Genomic DNA, 15,545 nt, shown 5'->3' with positions numbered 1-15,545 from the left:
GTCAGTCTTCAAAGGCACCCTCACATGCCTGTGAAGAGTTCCTGAAGTCTGCTGGGGTGGGCAGTCATATGCCTGTTTGTCACGCGCCATGCCAGATTAAAACTGCTGCATGTAGGGCAGTCATTGTCTCCTAAATCTACAATATGCAAGGATCTTACATCACTGTATGGGGAGAAAGGTTACAATTGTGTTTGCAGGCAGGAATGCTTTTTTTCCTCTTGTTGCTTTCCAAGTGAGAGACTAATGGCTGATGCCACTCTGTCTCGGAGATGGGGTTCAAATGATCTCATTCTAGTGATTTTCGAAGGCCAGGTTTTAGTAAAGTGTATTTACTGCACTGCTAATTTATATCCTGTGTCTGAGACTGAAGCAAGGTCAATAAATTTGAGACACTTCAGAAATACACTTGTTAAGATGTTTGCAAAACACCTACTTGGAGCTCTGGTGGTGTTTCCATTAAAGGTGATATAAGCTGTGAAATCTGATGCTTTTCTGGTAAAAGCTCTTCCTTAGACTTTGAACAGTGCATTCTGCTGGGTCACAAAAATTATCTGAGAAAGAAAAATGGCTTATTTCACAGTGACTGCAGCTCTTTAGATATGTTGCATGTATATATTTGAAGGTTAGCCTCACTGCAGACTTACTTCTTTCTCTCCTAATCAGAAAGGATCAATGCTTTAACACTATACGGTGCTTGGTCAGTGTTACAACATCTTTCAGGTGCCTGCCTTGCAATTCTCATGCATCATTTAATTTCTTCTTTCACTGTTCTTAGCTGTTGCCATTTACTGTAGCGTAATACAGTTTTCAGACAGTGAGCATCTTTCAGTCATCACACCTAAGCATTGCTGGTTATAACATTGATGTTCTGAGCTGGGGAAGAAAGGGAGTGGTAGTTGCTCCTTTCCTGTTCCTGAGGGAATCAGGAAAGCGCTTAACTTTCTGTATTCTTGATACAACCTCAGCAAATAATTTGCCTCCTAAAACTGGCACCAAAAAATGCATCTGGTTTTCTTGATGTTTTAAGGGAGAGAATGGCAAAAAATGTTCCCACCTGTCCTGTGGAGCAGACTTAAAAACGGTGCTGTGTGAAGCACATTGGTAACAGGTTTTAAGGAATTCCAAATCATACAGAGGTAAGTTGTTTTCTTTCCTTTTCCTTTCGGAACCTGAAATCATCTTTGTATGAATGAAAAAGAGTCAGGAAGGACATAAACTTTATTTGTATTTCCTTCCATCTTTCTACTTGAATTCACATCAGTTCCTTTCACCTTCCCCTAACTCTCGTCTTTTCCTGCTCTTACCAGAATCTATTTTATTCACCTAGCACAGACAGAAAATAGCAGAGCAAAAGTGAACCCTGGGCTCACCCCCAGTAAAACTAGGGGTCATCAGAGAACTTTTGGAGAAATTCCCCTCATCTCTTCCAGTAGTGTTGCATAGAAGAGAGTGAACAAATGGGGCAACACACAACGCAGGATATGCAGCTGGAAGGAAGTAAAGGAATTGAGCTGACCTGGAAAAAAACTAGCAAAGAAAAAGCCTTAGGAGCACATCCTGTCCTGTCTGTATTCATGTCACGTTTGCACGTGTGAGCACATATGCGTATGTCTGGATTTAAAGCTTCCTAGTCATCAGGCTTAGTAGTTGTTCTAGTAGTTGTTACCAGTCTAATAGATGTGTTTCTCTACAATTTAAATTGATAGCCACAGATTGACATACATGCATGTGAAATGAGTGAGCGTATATATACTTCAGTGAATGAAGGTGCGTACACCTGCCTACTCTTTGCAAGGGGTCTTTTGGGGATGTGGATTTTTGGGATTTACAGTTCTCCATCAGCCCTTCCCATAAGTGTGATCCCCTGCAAGACCTCTGGGGATGCTTCCAGCCATAAGTCCATAATAGCTGTTCTGGTTAGAGTGATACATAATACTGCATGGTTTTGTGCAAAAAGCTGCAAGGAAGTGTTGCAGTTTCTGAAGATGGTAACATAGGAGACTGGTATAGATCATTAAATATATGGTAGTAGTAGTGTTAATTTATATTTGGAAAGAGATTTTTCCCCCCCAAAAAAATCTAAATTAACTTTGGAGACCCAAACCACAGTGGAATTCTAAAGTAATCCCCTGAAGTATTGTGGAGTTGCTATGGAAACATGCAGGTGCTCAGACTGTTACTGTAGAATAAAAAGATCATTTATAATTATCTGGGGGGAAAATTAATTATTCTTTTCCACATAGCTACTGTATATATTGTTGTAATTAAAGACAAAAAAGAGGGCACAGTTGTACAGCAGTTTTTACTGTTCAGGGTTTCTGCCCCACAGTGCTGTTCAAGTCTTCCTGCTAAAAGGAGTAAAAGTATTTCTGAAAAATCATAGTCTTAATAACCGTATGCTAGATCTGTGCTGCTTTTAGAGAGATTTGGAGTCTCCTGGGCACAGAGGTACTTCTATCGTGACTTTAAACAAATTAAATTTGTTGATGACAAGTATTTTCAAAAGCCATAGGTATGCTCACAGTCCAGATCCTGTGTGCAAGGCATTGGGGCAGCTCTTCTGCAGACCCGTCAGTATCTTCAGCTAAGCATGGTATGCATTTCTAGGCACATATTCCCCAACTACAGTTTTCTTTTAACTTTGAGCCAGAGGTATCCAGTTAGTAAAGTGGAGATGTTCTGTTCCCATAATTTCTTTAAAACCTCTCATCTCCTACTTGGATTGTGAAAAGCAACACTAGCTAGAAGAATTCTAAGATTTCCATTTGACTAATTGCCTTCAGCTTCAGTTTATTCTTCCTTCCCTACTTTTTAAACTAGCTGTAAATTTGGTGGTGGGAACATTTGCAAAGGCTTAGGTTTGCATTTTCTACTGGTGGGCTGTGAGGCATGCAGGGAGGATGTTCCACAGTAGTGCTTGCTCTAGAGCATTGAGGCTTTAGTCCTAGCTCTGCAGTGTTGGGTTCAGGAGGTTGTTGCTGAGACTTCCCAGGAAAGAACAGCAACACGTGTTAACATACTAGACCAGCTTTCTGGGGAAATGTAGACACTAGGGAGTATAAATTGCAAAACACAGGGAGACTTTGATCTGCAAAGGAGTTCAGGCACTTTGCTCCCCTTGAGAATCAAGGGTGGTGTACTGGAAGCTTATTGCGGCTGCCTTTATTTGAGGCCTAATCATTAGTTACTCTAGTTTCCCTGGAAAATCTGCCCTCTGTGACTGTATTTCTGTATAATTTCTACTTCTGTTCCAGTTGCATCTACAGATCCCTTTTCTAGTCTGGCATACAGTACCGGGTGGTGAGCTACACTGTTCCTGAAAAGCCTGAAAAATAATTTTAAAAAGTCACCACAAAATGGACTGCGAATATGAAGAAAGAAAACAGCCTCCTCTGAGACATCCCCGTGGCCTCTAGGTAAGCCAGCAGTGCAGCTTAGGATGGAAACTGGTTGTTTTTACAAGCCAGCATTATGATACACTGTGTATCAAGAAGACATGATTCTCCTCTACATATGCATGTTACCATACCCTATCTTGTGAAAGGGTATGATCTAAGTATCAGGTTTTTTAACTGCAGTCTACATAGGAGTGAAGAGGAGCTGCAGACACACCCTCCTCTTCCCAGGAAGACACACTGTACTCTGTGGTTGGTGGTCACCCGCTTTCACTACATGGGTGTGCTGGGTCCTAACTCTGAAATGCAACGACAGGATTTCAGCCCAGCCTCTCTGTGCTCTGAAATCTATTGTAATGTGTCATTTTTCTGTAGTGTGTGGTTGCACTCTGCATTAAGAGGGGTTACCTTACTGATTGTATGCTTTTCTCACTGTTCTCTAAGGGTCTATGTAATCTTTCTGGAGTCCTGTAAATTATTGACATGAAAAGTACAGGCACAGGAGATGAAAAACTTTGACTAGGTTTAGTGAATGAACTTGCATGTCAAGTCAGGAGCTTGCCTTGTTTTCTGTTTTTCCTCTTAATGTTGTCTGCTTTCTTGTCTGCACTGCACTGACGGAAACAGTTCAGCAAGGCTGCATGTCTTCCTGTTCTTTTTTACTTATTCCCAAGTGGGATAGGTACCATGTCTGGAGAGAGGAAATGTCTCCCTTGGCACCTTCCCATAAAACTGTCACTTTGCTTTTTTCCCTGTATAATTCACCTTGATAGTATAGTTCACCTAGTCCAGCATATCTACTTGCAAAATAAAGTGTAAAATAGTAACAGAGATTATGGCACGCAGATATAGCTATGGGCAAACTTCATTAGCGTCCTTCTAGTACTCAGACCTTTTAGTTTACATCATACTGACTCCACTAAGCCAGTGATGTTCAGAAATATCAGTTCTGATGTAACGGCGGTCATGAGAAGGGCCCAGAGAACATGTTAGAGCAGTGTCTTTGCCAAGGAAATCAGAAGCTGTTCCAGCATAAAGGTACTCGTATGCCATGACTGAAGCAAATGGCTGCTGAGGATCGAAAGGGCATTTCAACCTGCTAGACTCCCAAGTTTTGACCATACTCCCAGAATACAGTTTCATCTCTGAGTTCCAAGTTCAGTGCATCCACAGAGAGGGTGCAATGCTCCTGTGCCACAGACATAAGCAGGGGGTTGGTTATAGGGCTGAGGAACCCTGAAAAAAGTGGTACATTATGGGTATCTTTCCCAGCTAATTTGCATAATCCTACCTTTTCTTTTGCTGCAGGCCAGTAAATCTTTTTTAGGTTTTTGTTTACATCAACCAAGTTGAGAAGGAAGGTGTGGTCTTTGGCCCCGATTTGGCCAGCGCCTCTCCTCATCTAGCAGCAGTGTTCAAAACTCAAGCCCCTCTGTTGAGCCTAGCAATGGGATGTAGCTGTTTTAGAGGAGCAGGTCTTTATAGGGAAGCTTAAGTCTTGGGATATTTTGTTTTGACATTCCAGTTACGGGAAATAACAGCACTGCTGAAATTAACAGGCTGCACACATGGTACCTAGGAAGATCTCATTCTGGTCTCCTCTGTATCTGTAGCTATCACAAGATTATAAGAGTTCTCAGCTCTCAGAGAAGTAAGGAGGGGGATCTGCAGAACCGCTACCTTGGCCTTCCAGAGGGCCAGCTTTGGCCTGCTTAACAGCCTGGTTGACAGAGTTCCTTGGGAGATAGTTCTGAAGGGCCAAGGGGCCCAGGCAGGCTGGGCATTCTTCAAGAGGGAAGTCTTAAAGGCGCAGGAGCAGGCTGTCCCCATGTGCCCAAAGACACTGCCGGCTGGCCTGGCTGGACAGGGCTTTGGCTGGAACTCAGGGAGAAAGGAGAGTCTGCCACCTTTGGAGGAAGGGGCAGGCCCCTCTGGAGGACTCTAAGGATGTTGTGAGGTTATGCAGGGCGCAGATCAGAGAGGCGAAAGCCCAGCTAGAGCTCAGGCCGGCTGCTTTGGATGCAGCAGGGAACACTGCCACAAAAGACGAGGAAAAGGCTGAGGTACTTCACGCTTTCTGTGCCTCAGTCCTCAACAGTAAGACCAGCTTCCCTCTGGGAACTCAGCCTCCTGAGCTGGAAGATGGGGATGAGGAGGAGCACAATGAAGTCCCCACAGTCCAGGAGGAAACGGTCAGTGACCTGCTGCTCCACTTACATGGGCACAAGTGTAGGGGGCCAGACGGGATCTGCCCGAGGACACTGAGGGAGCTGGCAGAGGAGCTCACCAAGCCGCTCTCCATCATTTATCAACAGTCCTGGCTAACTGGGGAGGTCCCGCAAGACTGGACATTAGCCAATGTGACACCCATCTACAGAAAGGGCAGGAAAGAGGATCTGGGGAACTACAGGCCTGTCAGCCTGACCTCGGTGCTAGGGAAGGTGATGGAGCAGATTGTTCTGAGCATCATCACGTGGCACGTGCAGGACAACTGAGGGATCAGGCCCAGCCAGGATGGGTTTGTGAAAGGCAGGTCCTGCTTGACGAACCTGATCTCCTTCTACAACACGATGACCTGCCTAGGGGATGAGGGAAAGGCTGTGGATGTTGTCTACCGGGACCTTAGTAAAGCCTTTGACACCATCTCCCACAGCATTCTCCTGGAGAAACTGGCTGCTCATGGCTTGGACAGGTGTGCTCTGTGCTGGGTAAAAAGCTGGCTGGACAGCTGAGCCCAAAGAGTGATAGTAGATGGAGTTATGTCCAGCTAGTGATCAGTCACTAGTGGTGTTCCCCAGGGCTCAGTACTGGGGCCAGTTCTGTTTAATACCTTTATCAATGATCTGGATGAGGAGATTGAGTGTCCCCTGAGTAAGTTTGCAGATGACACCAAGCTGGACAGGAGTGTTGATGTGCTGGAGGGCAGGCAGGCTCTGCAGAGGGGTCTGGACAGGCTGGGCCGATGGGCCCAGGCCAGCTGTATGAGGTTCAACCAGCTCAGTGCCGGGTCCTGCCCGTGGGTCACAGCAACCCCACACAGCCCCACAGGCTGGGGCAGAGCGGCTGGGAAGCTGCCTGGCGGGGAAGGCCCTGGGGGTGCTGGCTGACGGCCGGCTGGGCATGGGCCAGCAGTGTGCCCAGGTGGCCAAGGAGGCCAAGGGTATCCTGGCTTGCATCCAAAACAGTGTGGCCAGCAGGACCAGGGCAGTGACTGTCCCCCTGTACCCGGCACTGGTGAGGCCGCACCTCGAATACTGTGCTCAGGTTTGGGCCCCTCACTGCAAAGAGGGCTGTTGAGGTCCTGGAGTGTGTCCAGAGAAGGGCAACAAAGCTGGGGAAGGGTCTGGAGCACAAGTCTGATGAGGAGCAGCTGAGGGACCTGGGGGTGAAGAGGAAGAGACTCAGGGGGTGTCTTGTTGCTCTCTACAGCTGCCTGAAAGGAGGCTGTAGGCAGGTGGGGGTCGGTCTCTTGTCTGATAACAAGGGACAGACAGGAGGAAATGGCCTCAAGTTGTGCCAGGGGAGGTTTAGATTGGATATTAGGAAAACTTTTGTCACTGAAAGGGGGTGGTGAAGCATTGGACCAGGCTGCCCAGGGATGTGGTGGAATCACCATCCTTGGAGGTGTTTAAAGAATGGCTAGGTGCAGTGGTTAGGGACATGGCTTAGTGATGGCCTTGGCAGTCCTGGGTGAACAGTTAGACTTGATGGTCTTGGAAGCCTTTTTCCATCCTAATTGATTCTATGATTCTGTGGTCTTCTGCTGATAAACCAATACAGGCAGGTGAATCACTAATAAAAAACACTTTATGAGAGTGGCTGTGAGCCATCTTCAGGCTTACAGCATACATACATTTTAAGAAAGTTAAATGGCACCTTATGAAGTTAGTTTAGCCATTTTCTTCTAATTCTTGTAAAGGGCAAGCCGTTTTCCCCTCGGAAATGGCATTAGCGTCACTGTTCACGGCAGGACTGTAAGGTGTGTATGGGCGAGAGCAGAACTCGGGACAGCTGGAGGGCACCCGCTTCGCTGGGGATTTTCTCCTTGCGGCTCCCGGTAAGCGGCCGGCCCTGCCTGCCCCCGCCTGCATCGTGCCCGGCCCCGCGCTTTTGGGGGGAAGGTGCCCGGCGGCGCGGGCGGAGGGGCGGCTGCGGCTGCGCGCCCGCCCGCCGGCCAAGCTGGGCCCGGAGGGGGCCGGGCCGGGCCCTGCCCACCGGAGCACTCCCCGCCGGAGGGAGCCGCGTCCCCGGCGCCGCGCCTCGCTTCCCCGTCCTCCTCCGGGCCATGGCGGCGGGGGCGGGCCGGGGCGGGGCGGCGCGCTGACAGGCAGCCCGGCCGGCCGGGGAGCCGAGGTAAACAGGAGCCGGGCGAGAGAGCCGGGGGTGTCCCGGCGCGGCAGGAGCTTCCCGGTCCCCGGCGCCACGGCGCGCCGCCTCCCGGCCCCGGGCATGGGCAGCAGCAGCCGCCGCAGCCGGAGGAGGAGCCGCCGGCCCGGGCCCTGCGCGGGGCACCGAGGTAGGGTGGGCCGCCGCCGCTTCCTCCGGCGAGGGGAGGCCGGGGCCGCCGCCGCGGGGAGCGGGGCCGTGCGGCGGGGTGGCCCGGGCGGGGTGCCCGCGGTGCCGCTCGGTGCCTGCGGCCGCCGCTCGTCCCGCCCCCGCGACACCACCTGGCCCCGGGAGTCTGGCGGCGGGCCCGCCCGCCCGCAGGTGAGCCGCCGCCGGGAGCCGCGCCGGCAGCAACAGGCGGCTGCGCGGGGGCGGCCCGGCCCGGCCCGTGGCTGCCCCGTGGGACCGGCTGCAGCGGCGTGACGCGTCGGCCGGGGCCGGAGGGAGCGCGGTCGCCGGCCCGCGGGGCGGGGGCGGCCGGGGCGGAGCCGGTGCTCGGAGAGCCGGGGAAACGGCACCTAATGCGCTGTAAGCGGCTTTCCCACCTCCGCCGGCTTTGTCTGCTCAGCCTCAGCCCGTCCGTGTGCGCCTGGCGCCGGGAGCGGGCCGGCTGCGGGGGTGGCGCGGGGTCTCCGCTGCGGAGGAGCACCCGCATTTGCGTTCGCTTTGCGATGTGGAGTGGAGACACGCCAGGGATAAAACTGCTAACCAGAGTGTGCTGGTAGCAGCGTGTTCATAACAAACTGTGAAGTTTCACGGCAGGCTGGAAAATAGTCGGAATTCCTTTGTGCTTCCTGGAGCTAGTTGGCAGTGTAATGCTCGAGTTGTCCTGAGGTGTAATGCTTTTTTTCCTATTTTAGTATGCTGGAAGTGCAAACAAAGTTAGGATTTTAATATGCCAACGCAAAATCAGTTTGTTTCAGACTGCAGTGCAAGGGGACACACGGCTCAGGTGCTGCAGCTGGCAGAGGGCTTGGATGCTGGGCACAGCAGAGTTGTGAAATAACCCATCAGCATAAGCATGGAAGGGACCATTTAGGTAGAGCTTGAGTGAAGGTGGAAGGAGATTTTGGGAGGAAGATGGGTGTGTAAGAGGATTGCTGGTCTGACAGTAACACTAGCTGAAGCAGCGGCACTCTGTGAACTTTTGCTGCTGAAATAACTAACTTCCTCTGAAAACCTGTTGATTAGGGCTATCACTGGATCAACTTCAGCATCATCTGACACTACTCCGGAAGTACTCTTGGAAAAATGCTTATATATCAAACCTAAGTTGTTTTCTTTGAAACCTATCAATGCTGATGAATTTCCACTCATGCAAAGTTCTGCTAAGTCTGCCTCTGGAGATGGAAACATCGAGGGTCCTGGCTCAAGGGTATGGCCCAGCACCCAGGATAATACCTGCTGAGGGGTATTGACAGCTTCTCAGCTGTGGCCCAAACAGTTTTGGGTGCCAGACTGCCCTGAGCAAGGCCCTAGCTGCTCAGAGAAAGTGAGACATTCCCCAGAATTTGATTCTGTTACGGTTGGTGAAACCGATAGGACTTCAGTAGTCTGATCAACTGTTTCTGTGCTGGGGACTTTGCGTGACTTGGGTTACAGTCTGATGTGAAGTTAGAAAATTCACAATTCACTGAATATTTGTAGTTACGGTGTTGGGGTTTTTTTGTTGTTTTTTTAACACGGCTTTCACCTAGCCCTAGTCAGCAGTTTTGCTTGTAGAGGTAAACTAGTTGAAAAGCAGCTTTCTGGCCTGGGGTGTAGTATTGGAAGAGAGGCGGCAAGCCTTTTCATGACTCAGTGTAGGGATATGTGGCCAGAACTGGTGGAGTGTCCAGATGAGCCAGTTATGATTCCAGTGCTAGAAAATCCACCTGTTTCCTTGCTGCTTTTGCCCATTCTTAAGTGTTAACAAGGATGGATTAATTTAGCATGCCAGGTGAACTATGTGTTTTCACAATGAGATTTTAAAAAAAAAAAACAACACATAAAACTTCTGTTGTTTTAGGTCTAACCTTTTGGACCAGCAACTCTTCTATGTTCAAGGGTGAAAGGACTCAGTCTTCCCTGCTCCTGAGGCTGTCACACATACTTTGGATAACATACTGAAGTCTCTTCTCTGCCAGCCTAATTTCCTTATTGGTCTTCCAAACGCTGGTGTTAGTGAGGCAGGCAGATCATTGCAGGAGTGTGGCAGCTCGCAGTAGTAATGCCACTCAGGGAAGGAGCGGCAGATGGTTCTTGCAAGTCCTGAATTGATTCTGAAGCCTAAGAAAAACGAGTCTCCTGTTACGGGTCTTTCGTGCCATACATCTAGGAAGCAGTCAGCCCTAATGTGACTCATAGCCAACTTCAGAAATGGTGAAGACTGGAGTGAGCATGGCCGTTTGACAGGGAAAATGAAAACAGGAATGGATTGTCTTTTTTCTGTTGTTTGGGGGTGGGGGTTATTTGATTTTAGTTTGCTCTGGTCCTGCCCTTCCTTCTTCCCCCAAAAATGAGGGAACTCTTGATCCTGTAGAAGTATCTAACTAGTGTTCTGTAAGAGGCTGTAGCTGGGCTGCTTTAAAAAATGAACAGACTTTGGAGGAAGGAGCTTGCAGGAGCCCTGGACATTGTTGTGCTTGGACTGTGTGTGCATGTGGCAGACAGTGAATGCCAAAGCTGCAGAGGGCTATATGGAATGGAAAACTTCAAGTCTGGAAAAAAATTCTCTTTTAGGGCATAAGGTATTAGAGGGGAAATCTTCCTGGGGAACAAGCTGTCCAATTACTGCCTGCTCCATTTCTTCTTCTGGTGCATCTAGTGCTAGCTGCTGCAGGAACTGAGTGAGCCACGTTAACTGTATTAGTTCCCATAGTGAGGCAGAACCCGTGCAGGACTTAATGTGACTTCTATTTTGCTGACTTGTGCATTGACTGCAAAGATTTGGTGAAAGCTTGCTGTGACATAGCAGAGTTGGTATTAAACTTGCTGGGTGGACTTTGTTGTGAAGCTTCACAGCTCCAGGTCCTCAAAACCCTCTTCACAAAGTTAGGGCCATTTTTACCAGTTCTGTTATCTGGCTTTTACTGAAAACACCACTTGTCCAAAGAACTCATCATTTCCAAAACAGAACCTTCCTCACTGCTTCCCACACTACTTTTGGGGGTCTTTGATAAAAGTACCTAATTCATGTGAAGCACTAAAACCCCAAATAGCAGATTATATTGTGCTTATTGATTCTGGGGTAGGTAAATGGACAAGAGCCCTTGAAAGCACAGTCTTTTCGCAATTAAAGATGTGCTTTAAGAGCTGCGTTATTCTTAAATGTAAATCATTGCCTGCGAGCCAGCCAGTTCACAAACAGCAAGAGATACCTCAACCATGAGCAGTTTCTAGTGCTTGCAATTTCTTTCCCCAGGGACTAGGGGGAAGGCTGGCCTTTATTATGTGCCCAGCTGGTTATCAGTTATGGGCCATTTTAGATCAAAGATATATGTAAATAACTGTTACTTCTCTATTTTTAAAAATTAAAACCTCTTTGGAGTTCACCTTTGATACCTGCCAGCAAGTAGGGGAGCTTGGTAGCACGGCTTTAGTTTAACCAGAGACCTGGCAGGATGTCATGGTTGATTGACCTTGACTGAAAACAGTGTTGGAAATTTTGATGCCAGGTATACATTGAATAAGTGGAAAATACTAAAAGATTCTAGAAATTGTGGCTGAAATTTTCCATAGTTTGATGAAATCAAGTCAACCAGTAGATGAGCACTTTATCACTGGAGACTCATTTAAGGATCCCAGTTGTAAACCTTGCAGAATATGTGGCCAGAATCAATATAGAATATAAATGTTGTATTCTTTGAGGGTAGGTAATTCCTGTTTATCAGTTAGGTATGTCTTGATATCTGCCCCTTAAAGTTTCTTTGTGTCCTTCGAAAGGCATCAGGAGGACAGAATACATGTCACCAGTCCAGTCTGCAGGTGAGGCTGGTCATGAACAACTGTGCCAGAGGTTCTCGGTGGAAAACTAGGTATTGGATTTAGAAATGTCATTTAACCAGTGACTGAAAACCAGTGAGGGCGAGTTTGCCCCCCAGTTTGGCCATGGCTTCAGTAAGATCATGTGTTTACACACCATCAAAGATAAAACATTCATTGCAAGGAATAAAATATTCCCTGTTGCTGTTCTTCCTTGAGCAAGTAGCTCAATTTCTGTTATGTCCTGGACATAGGACAAGAAACATTCCTCTTTGAATCAAAGAGGTCATTTGGATAAGACAGAGGAGAAGGAAAGAAAGATAGAAGGATCTAGGTTGACAAAAAAACAAGAAAAAAAGAAAGAAAAGGGTTCAAGGTTACACACAAAGTTGTTAATTTTCAAAACAAGCCTACAAATCCTTTGTCCCTCCCTTCCTTTCAAATGTACTTTATTTTTAAAAAGCCTTTCAGTTCCTCTTTATTGTGTGTACTGAGCCTGCAAGGAAGAGTATCTGCAGAAAAAAACAACACTTGTTAATAAACAGATAGGCTTCCCCTGGGTCTGATCTGCTGATTCTAATAACCAGAATAATTTGTCACTCAGACTTACTGCTAATGACTCTTCACCATTGGTGATGCTTGAGGAGGGGGGACGTGCTTCTGCTCCTGTCACCAGAGTTGGGGTTTGAGTTCTGCTTTCTTATTACACAAGAATCTGTGTGGTGACAGCAGTGGGTGTCCGTGTATTGCCATGACTCCTAGCGCCAAAGGTTTCTGACTTCTAGACATGGCTTTTGGGTGAATTTTGCCTGTAGAGGATCATTTGAGTAGTATTAACTACCCACCTAAGCAACCGACTCGCTACGTACAGCCTGCCCTATAGCACTAATTAAATATCTGACTGAATACTTCCTCAATCTTGCCTCCATCAGTGCTTCTCTTTAAAGGCCGGGCTCAGCCCCACTGCAACTTTCTGGAAGAGGGAAGGCGGTGTCACAGGAATTATTAATGAAAGCTCCTCCTCTCCCACTTATTGCAGGGCTTATAAAAAGGATGCCTTTGCTTAATTTCATTCATAACAACCTCTTAAGGTATCTGTTGGTGGGAAAGGCTCCTTCAAAACCAAAGGGAACTGCAGAAAGACAGAGACCCTTCTCTGCCTGTTTATATTTGCTTTCACTGTCACTGGCTCCTCATGTCATCCAGGACAGAGAGGATTAATCTCTCTGATCCCTCTATTTCTAGTTGTAAAAGTGTAGTGTGTAGTGTGCTGTTGAGGGTGATTCACTACTAGGCCAATCCTTGTTGCAATCTCTTGTAACTATGAGCATATCAATCAGAAGAGGAAGGCTAATGGAAAATGTGGCATATTTCGGTGTGTGCATATATATTTCTTTTTCTGTGTGTGTATATATATATTTATGGGAAGATTGATGGATTGAAATACAGGGAGTGATGCAATATGGGGCTCTGCCATGCTTTCATAACATGGGCCACATTATAGCCAGAGCTTCTTGCAAATGCTGCCTCTTGCCCTGTTTGAGTGTGGGTTTTGTCCCCTTCTCACCGGTTTCCCCTGGTCTCCTTCAGCAAACCACTCTTAAGGGACTTGGCACTTAACAGCATAATGAACTCTGCTACAATAGATAGAAAGTGAAAGTTGGCCATGGCTTTTTAGTTCTTAATAAGCCTGGTGAAGTCTGACATACCAGAGCAATGTGAAGAGCACTAGGTAATAGTTTACCATAGGTGATGACAGGGAGGAAAATACACACGGGAGCAATCTGCTCTTTCTGAAGTTAACAGTAGGGTTTGGGTTTTCCTTGTTTCTGGTAAATGAAGTGAGTTTCCCTGGTAGTTCTGCATCCAAAACATCTGTTTAAATGTGATTATTGTCACCATAGCTTTCAGTGTCACTTTCACATAGAGCTTGCCTGCCAAGTCTGAACTGTAAGTGCCAGGACAAGAAAGGACAGTTGTCAGTGTTTTTTCTGAAGCACAATCTGAGACCGATCGTTTACATTGAAGCTGCTTGTATAAAACGTGTGTGTGCGTGCGTATATGCATACAAAACAGAAAAAAACCAAGTAGACTGAAGACTTGCAGAGGAGCTGCTGCTCTTTGACATTGCAAATGATCTCTAGATGAGAGGGTTTTCCTATACCAAACAGCATAAACGCTTACTGCACTAAGTCCTTGTTGCAAAGAGAAAAAGAAGCAAGCTGCTTAGCTCTGAAGAGAAGAGGAAGTTCGGTGGCAGCTGAAGGTTTGTTGTGAGAGACGGGAAATCTGAGTCTTGTTCCTGCTTCTGGCCTCTGTTTTTTGGTTTAAGCTACCTCACCTATGCACCTTAGTTTCCTGCAACTCAGTTGTTGTCTGTATCACGGTTTTTGCAAGGTTCTTGGATTTAAAAAAAAAAAAAATAATTTTTTTGCTCAACTTTCCAAGGGGAAGTAGGCTTATGCAATCACGCTGCAAGTAACTTCTGAACCTGTTGGCTAAATGTCAAATATTTAGACGTCACAGGAAGAAGGGACTGTAAATTGCAGTGTCATGGCCTGGAGCTGCAGCCTCGCTCCGCGCCCAAGCCCATGGAGAAAGCACTTTTTTAAACCCAGGATGGTTCATGTGGGTAGTGGCCCTTACAAAGCCTGCAATCACAGGACGCCAAACTGTAGGAAATCAGTCTGTGCTAATCAGTCTGCCCATGAGATGGCCTTCTTCCATTGCCAGGCCTTCTGAGAGCTGAAGGGAAAAGGTTAAATATTGCTACTAAATTAGAGCTGGCACAGTGCAGCAGGCTCTTCACAAAATTAATGTTTGATAACATAAGGGGGTGGAGGGAGGAGAGATTCCCTTGTAAAATTACAGGAGTATTGTCAGGTTGGCTTGATCTTGGGAGCTAACAAAAAAAAATAGCGTGTTTGATTAAAGATGGAAGGGCATTTTAACTTTGCTCTTGGCATAACAAAGCAGAAGCTAATAAAAACAAGATCAAATTTCAGCCTTCTAAATGCATCAGTGTTCTTATGCAGTGTGTTAACACTGTAGCCTTGAAATACCTCGTTGATTTTGGCATGGTAACTTCAGATGTTGCCTTTTAGCAGTTCCTTTGCATGAGCTGGGTATTTGTTTCTGTGATTGCTGTGACAGCATGTTCAGCTGTTTTGTACCCTTCCTCCTAAGGGTTAACCAGGGAGGATAACTTCTGACTGAGGCTGCTAGAGTTAACGCTTTCAGATGTTGCAGAAATATTCACCAAGTTTCTTTCATCACAAAATTGCAGGGCTTGAAAAGTCTCCAGGTTCTGTACAAGCTGCTACATGCTTTGGCAGGTGTATGAGGAGTCCTGCTCTGGTACACCTGTGGAGCTCTGCAGCTCCCAAGGACTGAGATGAGATTCTTTTTATGAGCCTTCTTGGGAGTGCAGGAAAACTGCTGTGTGATGTTTTGCAGGCAAATCATTGAGAAACTGGGGTTTGCAACGCTGTTTTATTTTCCAAATGGCAAGAGGTTCAAAATTCTTCTTTGACCTTACTTGATCCATCTGATTACTGTCTTAAACAAAATGTGTAGCTTTGTTTCTAGCAAAGCAAGTCTTCCCTGCTGGTGTGTGACAGATTACAGGTGATTGCAAGTGGTAGATTAGAAATGCAGCTTCAAAGCTGTGCATTCAGAGCAGCGCTTACATGGCTCTGCCAGAGCCCTGTGCCTTGTACCAGGGGTTGCCTAAGTGCTCCTTGCTTTTTTACCCCTGCTCAGAAAGCTGTATCAGAGATGCATGTAGTGGAGTATCTCCTC

General features: G+C 47.1%; 1 protein-coding gene across 3 annotated transcripts in view; it reads left to right on the top strand.

Moving 5' to 3' along the window:
* Window positions 1-7,755: 7,755 nt before the first annotated feature.
* Window positions 7,756-15,545, top strand: part of MARCHF8 (membrane associated ring-CH-type finger 8) — a 99,398-nt gene continuing 91,608 nt past the window's right edge. For 2 of the 3 annotated variants that reach the window (XM_037399019.1, XM_037399007.1), the window contains exon 1: window positions 7,756-7,911. The gene's annotated coding sequence lies outside the window, so the exon portion shown is untranslated. Of the gene's footprint in view, window positions 7,912-8,285; window positions 8,310-15,545 lie in introns of those variants that run through there. The other variant, XM_037399011.1, reaches the window with a different exon arrangement.

This window comes from Falco rusticolus, chromosome 9 (assembly GCF_015220075.1).
Source record: "Falco rusticolus isolate bFalRus1 chromosome 9, bFalRus1.pri, whole genome shotgun sequence".
NCBI classification, from domain to species: Eukaryota; Metazoa; Chordata; class Aves; order Falconiformes; family Falconidae; genus Falco; species Falco rusticolus.
Note: the sequence above shows the minus strand (reverse complement) of the source record. Positions and strands in the feature narration are given on the sequence as shown.